The following is a 14,495-nucleotide window of genomic DNA, read 5'->3' as shown; positions in this document are numbered from 1 at the left end:
GTTGCTCAACATATACTTCTTTATTGATGTAATCATTGAGAAATGCACTCTTAACATCTATTTGATAGAGCTTGATGTTATGGGCACAAGCATAGGCTAGCAAGATTCTTATTGCTTCCAATCTAGCAACCAGGGCATATGTTTCTCCAAAGTCAAGACCTTCAACTTGTGTATAGCCTTGTGCTACTAATCTTGCTTTGTTCCTTACTACTATCCCATCTTGATCTTGCTTGTTTCTAAAGACCCATTTGGTTCCAATCATATTGTGTCCCTTTGGTCTCTCTACTAATTCTCATACTTTATTTTTTGTGAAGTTATTCAATTCTTCATGCATAGCATTCACCCAATCATCATCCTTCAATGCTTCTTCTATCTTCTTTGGTTTAATGGATGACACAAATGAGAAATGCTCACAAAATAAAGCCAATCTTGATCTAGTTTGCACACCTCTTGAAATATCACCAATGATAGTGTCCAATGGATGATCCCTTACAACATTGGTTGGTTGGAGTATTGGAACTTGATTGCTTGCACTTGCTTGATCATTGGATTGAGATGATGTACTAGCCACTTGATCTTGTTCATTATCATAAGAGCCACTTGTACTAGTTTGATTTGTATCATCTTGCACATTTGAGTTTGAGAGCATTTGCACTTGATCATCTTCATCATTATTCACTTGCATAGGCCTTAATTCACCAACATCCATGTTCTTCGTGGCATTTGAAAGTTAAATGCCTCTAACATCTTCTAAGTTCTCATTCTCTACTTGTGAACCCTTGGTTTTATCAAATTCAACATCATGAACTTCCTCAAGAGTACCACTATCCAAATTCCAAACTCTATATGCTTTGCTTGTAGTGGAATAACCAAGTAGGAATCCTTCATCACATTTCTTGTCAAATTTGCCCAATCTAGTGCCTTTTTTAAGATATAGCATTTGCAACCAAAGACCCGAAAATATGCAATGTTGGGCTTTCTACCATTCAAGAGTTCATATGGTGTCTTTTCTTTCAATGGGTGACAATAGAGGCGATTGCTATAATAGCAAGCCGTGTTGATAGCTTCGGCCCAAAAAGATTGACTCACATTGTACTCACTAAGCATAGACCTTGCCATATTAATGAGTGTTCTATTTTTCCTCTCAACAAGTCCATTTGATTGTGGAGTGTACTTGGTCGAGAATTGATGTCTAATTCCAAATTCATCACATAACTCATTAATTCTAGTGTTCTTGAACTCACTACCATTATCACTTCTAACTCTCTTGATGGTTGTTTCAAACTTATTATGAATGCCCTTGACAAATGATTTGAATGTTGCAAATACATCACTTTTGTCCACTAGAAAGAATACACATGTGTATCTAGTATAGTCATCCACTATCACAAAGCCATATTTGTTTTCACCGATACTAGTGTATTGTGTTGGCCCAAACAAATCCATATGCAATAACTCAAATGTTTTACTAGTGCTCATCATGCTTTTCTTAGGATGGGTGTTTTCAACTTGTTTGCCGGCTTGACAAGAGCTACAAAGCTTATCCTTCTCAAACACAACATCTTTCAAGCCTCTAACCAAGTCATGCTTAACCAATCTATTCAATTGTTTCATTCCAACATGACCAAGCCTTCTATGCCATAACCAACCTATGCTAGACTTAGTGAACAAGCATGTTGATAATCTAGCTTTACTAGTATTGAAATCAACCAAGTATAGATTCTCATATCTAAAGCCTTTGAAGATCAAGTTAGAGCCATCTACACTTATGATCTCTACATCATCTATCCCAAATATGCATTTGAATCCAAGATCACACAATTGAGCCACGGATAGCAAATTGAAGTTTAAGCTCTCTACTAGCAACACATTGGATATGCTTATGTCATTGGATATTGCAATCTTACCAAGCCCTTTGACCTTGTCTTTGCCATTGTCACCAAACGTGATACTATCATAACCATCATTGCCATTGGTGTTGATTGAGTTGAACATTCTTGCATCATCGGTCATGTGTTGAGTGCACCCACTATCAAGAACTCAATGCCTTCCTCCGGCTTTGTAATTTGCCTACAAAAGAAGATCAATTCTTTTTAGGTACCCAAACTTGCTTGGGTCCTTGAAGGTTAGTCACTAAGCTCTTTGGTACCCAAATAGCTTTCTTCTTTGAGCCCATCCATGGTTTACCAATGAACTTAGCCTTTATATCATTTGCACCCTTGGTAAGTATATAGAAAGAATCAAACTTAATGGAGGATACATTAGCTTGTGACTTCTTGTTCATGCACTTTTGCTCTATATGACCAACTTGCTTACAACTAGTGCAAAACCGACCATTGTTCTTCACAAAACTAGTCTTGCGAGGAGCAAAGGTCGCCTTGCCTTTCTTGGTGGTATAGCCCAATCCTACTTTGTAGAGAAAAACTCTTTGGCTACCTAAGCACATAAGCAAGCGGTCCTCACCACCATAAGCTTTAGCTAAGGTGTGAGTGAGCTTGTTGACCTCCTTCTTGAGGTTCTCATTCTCAACCACTAGTGAGGTGTCACAAGTGAGACCATCACTACTATATGAGGTAGAAGTGGAAGTGCTACAAGAAGGGTTAGTAGGAGCAACAATGATAGGCATAGATAGTGATTCATCAATTATATCACAAGTTAAACCTACATTGAAAGTTTCAACATGCTTCTTTTTATTTTGCTCATCAAGCAAAGAGGAATGAGCCTTTTCAAGCTTTTTGTGAGCTTTGCCAAGCTTCTCATTGGCTTCCTTTAGCCTCTTATGAGATGCATTGAGCTCATCAAAGGCTTGTTTAAGGGCTATTAGTTCCTTATGCAAGCTTTTGCATTCCCTTCTCTTGATGTCAAATTGTTCTTTAGCATCTTCTAGCATGTCAAATAATTCATTTTTGGTAGGCTCATCATTATCACTATCACTATCACTATCATGGTTATTTTCATTTTCATCATCATGTTCTTCATCGCTTTCATCATCACTAGTTTGTACCTTAGTGGCCTTAGCCATGAAGCATGATGAAGATTCTAAGAGAGAAGGCTTCTTATTGATAGCAATGCTTGCAAGAACCTTCTTGGTGGTCTTGACATCATCACTATCATCATCATCACTTGAGGAAGCATCACTATCCCAAGTGACCACATATGAACCACCCTTCTTTTTCTTGAAGGCCATCTTGTCCTTCTTATCTTTCTTTTCCTTCTTGTCCTTCTTCTTATTCTTCTTGTTGTCATCATCATTGTCGCTATTATATGGGCACTGAGCAACAAGATGATCTTTGCTTCCACAATTGAAGCACCTTCTTGACTCTTCTTTGTTCTTGGATGAAGACTTCTTCCTTCTAGCATGGTAGCCCTTCTTCACCATGAACTTGCCAAATCTTTTGACAAAGAGAGAAATCTTTTCATCATCATCATCATCATCCCATGAATCATCATCTTTACTTGATGTTTCTTGCTTAGCTTTGCTCTTGGATGATGTGGCTTTGAATGCCATGCTCTTCTTCTTCTCATCCTTCTTCTCTTCTTTCTTCTCCTTCTTTTCTTCCTTCTCATCATCATCTCTATGTGTATCATCGATCATGATGTCTCCCAACACTTAGTTTGGTGTTATGGTGTCCAAATCACTCCTTACTAGAATAGTGACCAATGTGCCAAATCTTGAAGGTAAGCATCTTAAGAACTTGTGAGAGAAGTCCTTGTCCTTCACCTCTTCTCCAAGTGCTTTGAGATCATTGATAAACACTTGAAGCCTATGAAACATCTCCGGCACACTCTCATCCTCCTTCATCTTGAAGCTTGCAAACTTCTCCTTGAGAATGTACGCCTTCGCACCCTTCACGGCTTGAGTGCCTTCAAATAATTCTTCCAACTTCTTCCATGCCTCATGAGCCATCTCAATATTCTTGATTTGCTCAAATATTCTTTCATCAATTGCATCATGAATAGCACTTAGAGCAATGCCATTGTTTTGGAGAAGCACTTCTTCGGCCACGGTGGAATTCTTCGGATCTTCAATCTCAATTTTGGTTTCTACCACCTTCCACACTCTTCTATTGATTGACTTGATATATGTGGTCATCTTTGACTTCCAATATGGATAATTTGTACCATCAAATTAGGGTGGCTTCTTGGTGTTGTTGATTTAAGCCATTTTTACACCGAAGGTTGTTAAGCCTCAAATCATGGTGACCTTGGCTCTGATACCACTTGAAAGGTCCTAATAGCTAGAGGGGGGTGAATAGCCTAATAAAAATTTCTACAAAAAACACTTAACAAAATGGTTAGACAAATATGAGGCGAAGCAAGTGTTGCGCTAGCCTACTCAAAACATAAGCCACCTACCACAATTTTAGTTTAGATAGTATCTATACACACAATAGCTATGACACTACCCTATGTTAGTGTGCTATCAAAGGCTAACTAAAGAGCCACACCAACCAAGCAAGCAAGCTCTCACAACTAGCTACATTAAAGAGCTTGACAACTTATTTATGGTAATATAAGGAGAGTGACCAAGAAGGTTATACCGCCGTGTAGATGAAGGAACCAATCAATCACAAGGATAAATAATAATGAAGACCAAACATCTCGGAATCAATGATGAACATAATAATTTTTACCAAGGTTCACTTGCTTGTCGGCAAGCTAGTCCTTGTTGTGGCGATTTACTCACTTGGAGGTTCACATGTTAATTGGCTTCACACACCAAACCCTCAATAGGGTGCTGCACAACTAACACAAGATGAGGATCACACAAGCCACGAGTAATCCCCTAGAGTACCTTTAGCTCTCTGCCAAAAAAAGGTCAAGAACCCCTCACAATCACCATGATTGGAGCCAGAGACAATCCCCAATCTCCGCTCAATGATCCTTGCTGCTCCAAGCTATCTAGGTGGCGGCAACCACCAAGAGTAATAAGCAAAATCCGTAGCGAAATACAAACACCAAGTGCCTCTAGATGCAATCACTCAAATAATGCACTTAGATTCACTCCCAATCTCACAAAGATGATAAATCAATGACGGAGATGAGTGAGAGGGCTTTAGCTAAGCTCACAAGGTTGCTATGTCAATGAAAATTGCCAAAGGTATGAACTTCAACCAGCTATGGGGCTTAAATAGAAGCCCCCATGAAATAAAGCCATTGTACCCATTTACTGGGCACAACGTGGGGTGACCGGACCCTCCGGTCTAATCAACCGGACGCTGGCCCTCAGCGTCTGGTCATGTGATACACGCCACGTGTCTCCTGCTTCAAATACTGTTCGTCAGATTTCAACGGTCATCTGTTGACCGGACGTAGCGCACAAACTGACCAGACGCTCAGCCTCCAGCGTCCGGTCATTTCCAGTAAGGTTTCAGAAACAATTTTCTTTGTCCGGACACGTCCGGTCATGCTTGACCGGACCTTGACAGCGTCCGGTCACACAGTGACTTTCCTCAGCGCTGTCCAACAACAGGACCGTACCTTGGACCTCAGCGTCCAGTCAGTCCAAGACCCAGCATCTGGTTGTTTGACCAACGCCAGCGTCTTTGCTGCCACACTTGATCGGACACGCCGGTCCCTCAGAGACCAGCGTCCGATCACTTAGTGACCAGCAAGACTAACTCCTTTTCACCTCTAACTTCTTTACCCTTGCTCAAATGTGCCAACCGCCAAGTGTATCACCTTGTGCACATGTGTTAGCATATTTTCACAAATATTTTCAAGGGTGTTAGCATTCCACTAGATCCTAAATGCATATGCAATGAGTTAGAGTATCTAGTGGCACTTTGATAACCGTATTTCGATACGAGTTTCACCCCTCTTAATAGTACGACTATCAAACCTAAATGTGATCACACTCTCTAAGTGTCTTGACCACCAAAACAAAATAGCTCCTATAGTTTATACCTTTGCCTTGAGCTTTTTGTTTTTCTCTTTCTTCTTTCCAAGTCGAAGCACTTGATCATCATTATCATGCTATGATCTTCATTTGCTTCACCACTTAGAATGTGCTACCTATCTCATGATCACTTGATAAACTAGGTTAGCACTTAGGGTTTCATCAATTCACCAAAACCAAATTAGAGCTTTCAGGAAGGCTGTGGTGTACTTCACGAGCCTCTGCGGCATGCGCAAGACGTTCATGGACTGCTGCGTCGTGCGTAGCATCCTACGTAGCTACAGCATGTGCTTAGACGAGCGCGACGTCTCCATGCACGCCGTCTTCAAGGCCGAGCTCGCGGAGCTCCTTGGGCCCAGCTTCGTAGGCGCCGCGCTCCCACGCGTGTTCATCGACGGCCAGTACCTCAACAGCCAGTGCCGAGGACGTGCACTTCCTGCACGAGGCGGGCGAGCTCGGGCGCGCCCTGGAGGGGTGCGAGGCTGCGCCCTCGTGGAAGCTCGGGTACATAGAGGCGTGCACTGCCTGCGGCGACGTCCGGTTCATGCCGTGCGGTTCGTGCCGTGAGAGAGAAGGAAAGGTCTATTTCTTTAATAAGAAAACGCGCGGTTTGCGTGCGCTTACGCCACGCTGTCTAAGCCACGTCGGCCAAAACGTTGTTCCGATGAGTTATGGACCTAAGTGGCATACTTAAACAACATTAAGGTGCCAGAAATACGATTTGAGAGTTTTTGGACCTAAGTGGCACCCCAAGACAAGTTCAAGGGCCTACGATGCATATTACTCTAGATTAAATATCACTTTAATATTGGTATTTAATTTTATAATATTGTTATCTTATCGTGCAATCCATGTATTTTTTGTATAAAAGTTTAGCTGTCCCTTAGCAACGCACGAGCACGCTACCTTAATGCATATTTGTTAGTTTGGAAGGTTAACTTTCTTTGACATATTACCATTTGTAGGGCCTTGGAGCAGTAGCTATCAAACTCATACAGTTTGTTCAAACATGCGGTGTATCCTGTGGCCATTTAAATAGACCATTTCGTCCAATACTGTTGATCAGCATATAGTTTAATTTTAGACAAGCACGACCACTAGCGGCTCAGCAAAACTGCTTTAGTTTGTTTTAGTTCTTAAGACAATTCAATTTTCAATTCTAGATTTTTTATTATTATTTTCCAACTTGTTGGAGCTATGGACCCTGCGGATGTCATTTGTCTATTGCATATGAACCTTGGTGGATGTAATTTGTAATTCATTTATTTAGGCATTATTATGAGTAGGGGTGAAAATGGTATGAATATTTTTCGACCGTATCCAAGACCAAATTCATTTAGAGGGTTTAGATCTATCCGTATCCGAGTCCGGATATTCAACATTGGAAATTATTGGCGCACGAAAGAAATTGATATCAAAGATTTCTTTCGACCAATATAAAACATTATCTTAGCCGCATCATGAAAAATATCTATAAAGTAGAGTTTGTGAGCCTGCGACGCCGCGCTCTTCGTGACTTGTGTTAATTTCACACACTTTATTTTTTAGATTAAATGTCACTTTAACATTGATATTTAATTTTTATAGTATTGTTATCTTATCGTGCGATCCGTGTGTTTATAGTATAAAATGTTAGCTATCCCGTAGTAACGTATGGGCACGCTACCTATTAAAAAAAAGGGAAACTAGGTATAAAAAACGAGACAGAAAAAAAACATAATAACATGCCTCCTTGAATCCTTGATCCACAACCTACATCACCTGGACCTCTTCCTGGACACAAAATGTATGTCTACTTGATTCACAGCCTACATCAGTTGGGCCCCCTTTTCGTAGGCAGCCTGGGCTCATGGAGACCCTTCGGCGGTTACTCCTTGCTTATAGAAAACGGTACGGACAAATTCGAATTTGATTTGAAATTCAGAACACTAAATTTAAAACCAAAACAAAAACGGTTTAGACTCTTTTTCGACCGTTTTCTACTTTTCTACTTTTAATTTAGAATATCTCGAATTCGAAATTCGGTTTAACACTTGCATTCCAGCTTTAGAAAAATTGTATCTTTTTCATACGATCTCAGATGAATATGATTTTTATATGAAAATTATAGCTCTCGATGAGATCTATAACTTTCTAGTTTTTAGTTTTTTCATTTGAGGTCTCTAAGATGTTCAAAAAAATTAAATAAAGTTTCAATGGTGTATTAATTAATCGCGTACAAGCGCTTGTTGCCTTAGAAAAATCATATTTTTTTACATGGTGTCGAATGGAGATACTTTTCAAAAAGTTGTATGACTTGTTAATTATTATGCACTTGGTCCTAGGGTCAATATTCTGTGTTGATTTTTCATATACCGACCGTGTTCGACATAATTTCGCTCGAATTAGTTCATTTTCGAAATTCTCGATATTCCGTAAGTTCGTGTTCATTTTCATGTCCGGCTTTACCACTTTCGCTTTCATTTTTGTATTTAAATGTAGAAGTAGAAAACGGTTGAGAGGTTTTCCGACCGTTTTGATCCTCAGAAGTATTACCCGTACTATTGCCGGCTCCACAGCTTTCTAGTAGTAGGTAGGCAGATGATAGAAAAGAGTAGATAGATGATTAGATGAAAATTTTATTTATAGAAACTATATATTATGAGTATTGTAGAAACTATATATTATGAGTATAGTTTTTTTATATAAATAATATCTATATTAATTAGCAAGTATAGAAACTAGTATACCATAGTTTCATGATTAGTACGAGTTAGATGAGTTTTATACGGAGGTGAAGGGGAGAAAAAAGCGTTTGTAATCTTATAGCTAGCTTGTGCATAAGAACAAAAAAAAATATACTTTACGACAGAAGGAAGTGGGTTTACTGTTAAAAAAATATGAATGGGTTGATTGATGGGCTGTAAATATACGTATTCTTGCTCTTAGGACATCCTCAACGATAGAGTCAACTTTCTAAATCATATGAGCTCAAAAAAGATAAAAATGAAACAATATAATATACCAATATAGAAAATATATAAACATAGAGATAAATAAATCGTAAGAAAGTGTATATATATTAGTTTTTCATAAAAAACTAGTTTATCATTTTTTGAACTTTTTTATTAAATAAAATATTCTACTAGCCCGCTGTTTTTAAGAACGGTCCTTGCGGAACCGGCTCCTGCAAGCAAAACACCTGCACGAAAAACCGCAAAGCCAATCACAAGGCGTAGTCCCGCGAGATCCGTCAAGCAAGCACGCACTACTTCCAGGTCCACTTCCCAGGGAACTGCATCGGCATCGTCGCGGCCGCCGAAATAGATCGGGGACCTGCTGGACTCCGCCGCCTCTCCTCTCCCGTTCCCCATCGCCAAATCCACGTGAACGCGAGAGCGCAGAGAGCACCACCGCCGCCGAGAGGATTGACCCAGCGGAGCAGACCCTCCAAAGTTCGGCCTCCCGCTTCCCCGCCGCGGCGGCCTCTGCCCCGAGTCTAGCAGGAGGTGCCCCGCTGCCGTTCACGATCCAGGCACCCAATGAGAAGATCGAGATGTATTCGCCAGCGTTCTACGCCGCCTGCACGGCCGGAGGCATTGCCAGCTGCGGGCTCACCCACATGGCCGTCACGCCGCTCGACCTCGTCAAGTGCAACATGCAGGTGAGTGGCTGGAGAGGTAGATCCGGCGATTGACTGGTGCCAGGGCTACTAATCGGGTGCGGTTTGATAGATCCAGTCGTGCTGATTGTCTGATTACGCTTTCTGTTGAACCATCATTCTCATAGCCGCTTCCTTTCTTTGTGTTGTCCAAGCAGGTAGTGTGTAGTTGTGTACTTGGCGTATGATTTACTGATGATAGGTTGTCAATGAGTGTATCATGGAGTATGTTATATATGTTTGATTATTCTTTAGCCATCTAATAGGGATGCTGTAACCTATCATTTACTATTAGAACTGTTGTTTAGTTGATGTTTGTGATCAAATTTTCTGTGCATTTTCACCTTTCTAGTGTCTAGTATCCAACTGGTTTCATAATAACAATATATCCTATGGGTTTACTTCCCGGATTGTTTTAGTGCAATTTGCACAGTTTTGTGAGCAAATGTGTTACGTCAGATTGTTATATGCGTGCTTCTGTAATTTATGTGCACTAGTTACACTACTAGAACGATGTCCCAATTTGGCATTAGCCTCAACGGTCGTCCGCGGGGCAGGGATCTTTAGTCCCGGCTGGTATTCCTTTAGTCCCGGATGGTAATACCAGCCGAGTCCCGGTTTGGGTGATGCCCCGGGAATAAAGATTAATCTTTAGTCCCGGTTTGGCCCCCTAACCGGGACTAATTATCACGGCCTATAGACCAGCTCATTTCTTCCTCCCCGAGCCCGAGCCATTCCATTCAAACTCACTGCCTCTATTCTTCAGCTTGCTGTTGTTCTTGCTCTCTCCCCCTCCATTGGTGTTGCTCTTCGATTTTGGAGGTAACAAACTTAATCCTCTTATGTTTTATCAGTAGCTTATCTCATTTTGCGATGTAGATGCATGTGTAACTTTATATGTTGGACTTTATTATGATTTTATGTCATTTTTAGCTCAAAATCACATAATGATTTGCATATATGTTTGGATAAACAAAAGTTAAATTAGTTCATCAAAATCACTTGATAGTTTAGTATTGCTAGTATATGTAGTACATTTCATGGTTTAGTTAGATAAATAAATATTTTTATTTTTTTTAATATATTACTTTAGAAATGAGAAATTTACAATAGTTTGCAAAAATAAGTATAGAAAGTAACTTGATATGGTAGATTTGATTATGATTTCTATGTCATTTTTAGCTCAAAATCACTTGATGATTTACAATAGTAAAATCACTTGATAGTGCTAAATCCCAACGGCGAGTTCTACTTTGATCCTAAGGAATAAATGATGTAAATTAAATGTTTATTGATATCGTTATTTTCGAGAACAAGATTATGAAAGTGTTGTATATATACATATATATCTATAATATATATAGTTTCATACTTTATTCGAATATAATAATGCTCGAGATGAGAATTAGATGTAATTATATGCGTGCGTGTATTTATATTAGCAGCGTAGAATACGTACATAAAAACATATTATATATTAAACAAATATGTGTAACTGAACTGAAAACAAATTAAACAAAAAAAAAAGAAAAAGAAAAGGAACCTTTAGTCCCGGTTGGGGTTACCAACCGGGACTAAAGGGTGCGGCCACGTTTGCTCGCTGGAGGGCCTTTAGTCCCGGATGGTAACACCAACCGGGACTAAAGGTCCTCTTTAGTCCCGGGATCGTTGTCCCGGCGCGGTAACCGGGACTAAAGGCCGTTACCGCCCGGGACAACAAGGCCATCCTGTAGTAGTGTTAGGTTGACATAAATCATTCGCTGTTATATGGATACATAAGTATATTTCCGCTGGTAACTATAGCTAGCTTAATAGGGCATGAGGTTTTTTACTTCAGCTTGTACCAAACTTTTATATGCTTTCTATAAAAGCAGGATTTTTACCTCTGTCAAAAAAAAACTTTTGACTTTAGCATTTTGATAAACTTTTCAGATTGATCCGGCAAAATACAAGAGCATCACATCTGGTTTTGGAATACTGGCCAAGGAGCAAGGAGTGAGGGGCTTCTTCAGGGAGTGGGTGCCCACCCTGCTTGGTTACAGTGCTCAGGGAGCTTGCAAGTTTGGATTCTATGAATTCTTTAAGAAATACTACTCAGATATTGCTGGGCCTGAGTACGCTCAGAAATACAAGACCCTGATATACCTGGCTGGGTCGGCTTCTGCTGAGGTGATTGCTGATGTGGCTCTCTGCCCCTTTGAAGCCGAAGGTCCGTGTGCAGACACAACCTGGATTCGCTCGTGGTCTCAGTGATGGGCTCCCTAAGTTCATCAAATCTGAGGGTGCCCTGGGGTTAGGAACTAACCTTGTTTTTCTTTAATCCGAGTTAATTTATTCTGTCGGCACTAGTTTCTTTTGTGTTCCAACATTTTCTTGTCAAACCTGCAGGCTTTATAAGGGAATTGTCCCTCTCTGGGGTCGTCAGATTCCTTGTAAGTAAATCTGATCTGGATGGCTTATTTGTTTTGTTAAGATGTAATGCTTATATTTTCTCCATGTTGTATGTTTTGGGCCCTTTGGTGGTGTTTCATATTAATGGCTCTCCATGTTGGTTGTATTATTGTAATTTATTGGTCTTTGATTTGGTGTCATTTGGTTGCTTGAAACTGTGCTTTTCCAAATCAAACCCTGTTGAAACCTACCCAACATATTTCTCTCAGTTAGCCTCATATGTTAGTCCCACGAGGCCACGAGCCTTGTGCCTTCCATTTTGAACTTTATGATGTACGAGTAACACAACTGCACTTCATAGTTCATGTTTTGTTATTCCTCTTTGATGACTTGGGTGAAAGTTCACCTCTATTTTGTATTTTTTTTCTTCTTTATAATATATAAGGTTTCTTACCCTTTTGAATGGCCTTGATTTAAATTATGTTCATGGAGTTAAAATTCGTCTTGATAAGTTGTAGTGCTCTGATTTCGTTGAGTTTAAAACTGGCCATTTTTATTAATCTATTTTTTTGTTTCTTAATATAATGCAGCCAGCTCTCCTGTGTTTTTCGAGAAAAAACCTGTTTCTGTTATAAAAGCAAATCGGAGCTAAACTGATTTTGATATATCATATATGCCTCTCAGCTTTGTTTGATATCCATTGTTCTTGAATTGAAGTAGCTGTGATTCACGGTTTCCATTGCCATTATTTTTGTGTGTGGAGCAATGATTATATCATTCTCCTGCCACAATGATTATATCATACAAGAAGGGATCGAGTTCGGAACGATGATATACGTGATAGATTAGGGGTAGCACCAATTGAAGAGAAGTTTGTCCAACACCGGTTGAGATGGTTTGGACATGTCTAACGGAGACCTCCAGAGGCACCGGTGCGTAGTGGAATCCTAAGCCAGGATAGTAACGTAAAGAGAGGCAGAGGAAGACCGAAGTTGACTTGGGTAGAGGCAATAAAAGGAGACTTGAAAGGATAGAATATACCCAAAGACTTAGCCTTAGATAGGAGTGCTTGGAAGACAGCTATTCACGTGCCTGAACCTTGATTGCTTCTGCTGGGTTTCAACTCTAGCCTACCCCAACTTGTTTGGGACTTAAAGGCTTTGTTGTTGTTGTTGTTGTTGTTATTGTCAGAGTTGTGATTTCTTCACATGCTGCTTCAACAAAGTAGGAAAGGATACTTTTTGTTCACTTTCAATATAAGAAAAAAGCTCTCCGTATATTACACATTGCGGAATTACTCGCCTTATAATATAGACATGCTCAACACATTAAATTTCTACGTTTTAAAGTGGTTTGTTTCTTGACTTATGGCAGAACTACAGATATGTGCTTCTGTTGTGGTTATTGGTTAACATAGAAACTTTGTTGATGTTTCTTGGTTTTGAATTTTAGGAGATCAAGTGCAGCATCTATTTTAAGACTACATCACTGCACTTCAACTTGATATTTGTGCCGGATACTTTGTGCTTCTGGTAGCTGTTAATTTATGTTTGACCTGATTCTATTCAGATACGATGATGAAGTTTGCTTCATTTGAGACCATTGTTGAACTTATCTACAAGCACGCTGTTCCTGTTCGAAAGTCACAGTGTAGCAAACCTTTCCAATTGGGTATCAGCTTTGCCGGTGGCTACATTGCTGGTGTTTTCTGTGCCATTGTTTCTCACCCTGCTGATAACTTGGTCTCTTTCCTGAACAATGCCAAGGGTGCTACGGTTGGTGATGTAAGCACTTTCTACCTGTCACCTGTCACCTATTTAAGATGTTTAATTCTCTTTCCAATTTGGCTTTGTTGTTCATCAGCTACTTGCTGTATATTTTGTAGGCTGTTAAGAAGCTTGGCCTCTGGGGCCTCTTCAGTCTTCACTCGTGGTCTTCCTCTTCGTATTGTGATGATCGGTACTCTTACTGGAGCCCAGTGGGGTATTTATGATGCATTCAAAGTCATGGTGGGACTGTAAGTGTCTTAGTTTAACAGAATATACATCAACTTTTTAGAAGGATAAAAAAACTGATGATTCCTAAACCCTCCTTTTGCAATCACACAGGCCGACAACTGGAGGTGTCACGCCAGCACCAGCTCCTGCTGCTGAGGAGGCTGCATTGAAGGCCAGTGCATGATCTCCATATTAAGATATAACTAAACAATTATTCTTCACAGAGACAATTGTATTCATTACATGAGTTCAACCCTACTTATGCGTTGAATTTTTTAGAGGATGGTTGTCATCTTCTGAACGAGAGCAACTTGCTAAGCCGGGAATCATAGTGTTCTGCCCAAGTATATCGGTAGTGCTTGTAATAAGTTTTAGGTGGGCAAATTATTGTTAGTAGCCCAGGTTTTGCACCAGAGGCAAGGTTTATTCATGGTACACTGCCTGACTGCCTTTCTGCCGTTCATGTTCCTGAAGGAGCTGTCAATTTTGATATACAATCATGTGAGTGATGGGAAGATTCAAGCAGTCTGTTTCAGTAAGATGCTTTTATTTTTCCTCAATTAAGAGT

At 40.0% G+C, this 14,495-nt stretch overlaps 1 pseudogene; it reads left to right on the top strand.

Moving 5' to 3' along the window:
- Window positions 1-9,297: 9,297 nt before the first annotated feature.
- LOC136527597 (mitochondrial phosphate carrier protein 3, mitochondrial-like) lies at window positions 9,298-14,274 on the top strand (annotated as a pseudogene).
- Window positions 14,275-14,495: the final 221 nt, after the last annotated feature.

This window comes from Miscanthus floridulus, chromosome 19 (genome assembly GCF_019320115.1).
Source record: "Miscanthus floridulus cultivar M001 chromosome 19, ASM1932011v1, whole genome shotgun sequence".
In the NCBI taxonomy this organism is placed as follows: domain Eukaryota; kingdom Viridiplantae; phylum Streptophyta; class Magnoliopsida; order Poales; family Poaceae; genus Miscanthus; species Miscanthus floridulus.
This window is presented reverse-complemented; position numbering and strand designations above follow the sequence as displayed.